A 2,570-nucleotide genomic window follows, 5' to 3' on the forward strand; every position below is an offset into this window, starting at 1 on the left:
ATCCTTTCATGAATCGTACAAGGTACTATTTACCTTTAGCTACCTATCAAAATTCCTGCCACGAGCCGCGCCGTCATCGTCGAAAGGGAAGCCTTCTTGGCCGCTGGGACGAACTGAAGATTACCTTTCGACTTCTTCAAATCGGTCTCCTCGGTTCGCCGGTTTACAACGTCGGGCTACGTCTCTGAATAGCCAAACGGAGGGAGTGCATTGAAATACATTTTGCAACAACTATCGGTGCAGCATAGAAAGGACTTGAGCGAGGGGAGAAGGGCGTGTGCAGCTAACGGAATGTAGCATTTCTTTTTTTTTCCCCTCGGATTCTTTCCTTCTGCCACTGCAAGACATGCGCTTCAAGCTCAGGAACGGGACCCAGCGCAGTGCTTGGCTAGTGCACTGCAGAGACCACTGCGCCATGCCTGGCAGGAAGCTCTCATTCGTAATAATTCAACACTCGAATCAAATGTCAAACCGTTTGAATGCCGTTCTCGCCGCGGGGGGGGGGGGGGGAAGGGGTGTGCAGAGCGCTTCTCGATAGAAGCTCTAAGGGAAAAAAGGCAGCTCAAATTCAATTTTCCTTACAAACGTTCGAGCAATGGCTCACAGGGAAGCGAAGGTATGTCTTATGTGTGCAGTCAGATCGGCTTTGTACAGTGCCGAGCACCGGAACTGTACTGTTCCTTTGTCACTGCTTTTGTCTACATTTCGAGTTCATCTGTTTCAATGATGGCTTTTGTTTAAAACAAAAAAAATACACTACAAGCCATACAACAATTATGCTTTTCGAAAATCTGTATAAAAACAAAATAATCCACTATATCTCATGCCCTGTACTGGTAATCCACTGTAGTGTGCACATGCTGCTGCGAAGAATCCTTTGATGAAAAGCCATAAATGGAGAAAAATGCATTGTGAATGGTGCTGGTGCACAGAGGTGCTTTAGTGTTGGAAGAGTAAGTAAAAGTATTCGCTCAAAGTGCAACACACACAGGCATACGTACGCACCACACATCTCGGAGTAGTGTATGCATTATAGGATAGGAAAGTGAAAATTACAACCTTTTCTCTCCTTCCCTAACCACCACCTCTTCAATTGTATCAACAAATGTTAATTTTAAATTTTTCTCGTTTCCTTATCTTCACTCCACAATCGCGATCCCGTCACCAAGTTATGAAAGGCGCGATTCATTCCACTTTTCGCAAAAAAAAAACTCTTTCACGGAGCTGTGCCGATACTCCGTGCACTGGCACCGGCACTGGCACCGCTGCTACTTATCACGTCAATGGCTTATGCAAACTCGTACAGGTCGTCCATATGGCGATGGATGGAGAAGCGAGCGGCTTCTCTCTCGCTCTCTGCTCCAAAAACCGTGCCATTCTGGCCATCGTGAAAGAGCTGATCTGGATTGTCATCAGCATCTTGCCATCCACCGGTTGACCGTGGTCGGGAGTGGTGCCGTTTCGCTGTCGCCGTGAGATAGTGACGAAAATATATGTATATATGTTGGACCGCATTGAGGTGCATGCACGACCGAGGACACATGATATCCACCTGCTTCATCGCGCTGCACAGCGCGATACACCACCAGACGGCCATATGCACGTGGCCATACGCTCCGGGTGTCTGCTTAAATCGGTGCGGTACCCAAAAAGATCCTAATCTTAGAAAAAGCAATTTAAATTTCTTTACCTCGTTGACAAATCCTGAAGAAAGCTCAAGTTATCGCGATCGCACCGTTCGCGGTCGTCAAGGTGAAACGCCGAATAAGCTGCATGGGGCCGTTGGGTGTTTTTTTGGGAGATTTTCCCACCATTCCCACCCTTTCTAACACGCTCCCTTTTGTACACCAGTCGATGACCTCGGTGCGTCTCGGTGGGCATGATTCGGCTGCTAGAAAATTCCGCTGGAAAAACCTGGAACGCCGGTGCCGGTATACCAGACCAGAGCAAGCAGCGAGCGATGGCGCACATGGCAGGCGGGCACAGGCGCTGTCAAAGTTTGACGAAATGCGAATCTGTCCATCACGCGAGTGTCAGTCCAAAATGCTGTATGCTAATGCGGTTGAAGCCAGCGCGCACAATCCGCCGGCCTGGGTCGCGCGGCCAGGAGAAACAAAGCTTCCTTCCGTGCGTGAAAGCGGCTGGTTGGGGGCTGCTGTGCTAGCATCACGATGATGATACGCGGTAGGCAGCTGACAGGATGCAGTCAAGCGCAAGCGACCATATTGTGGCGATGGTGGTGGTGGTGGTGGTGCTGGTGGGTCGCTAGGATGTGGATGATAATGATGATAGCTTATGTGGTACGGATCTGTTTGTTTCCCCGTCGTTGCCCGAGCTTTGCCAGCGACTGCCGTTCTCCGCGGCTGTGATTATGGTTCACCATTTCCAGCATTTCCAGTCGTCCGGGAGCTTCGCGAGGCTTCAGTGAGGCCGGTCCTAGCCGTGCCCGCGATTGCCAAAAGTGCCATCCTAATGCTGGAAGGGCTGTCAGGTTGTGCGGAATGCTGTCGAATCCGCTTGTCGGAGGAAAAATCCGGCGACACACAAAATATGCCGTTTATCCCTTTTCT

The sequence above is a fragment of the Anopheles aquasalis genome, chromosome 2 (genome assembly GCF_943734665.1).
Source record: "Anopheles aquasalis chromosome 2, idAnoAquaMG_Q_19, whole genome shotgun sequence".
Classification (NCBI taxonomy): Eukaryota; Metazoa; Arthropoda; class Insecta; order Diptera; family Culicidae; genus Anopheles; species Anopheles aquasalis.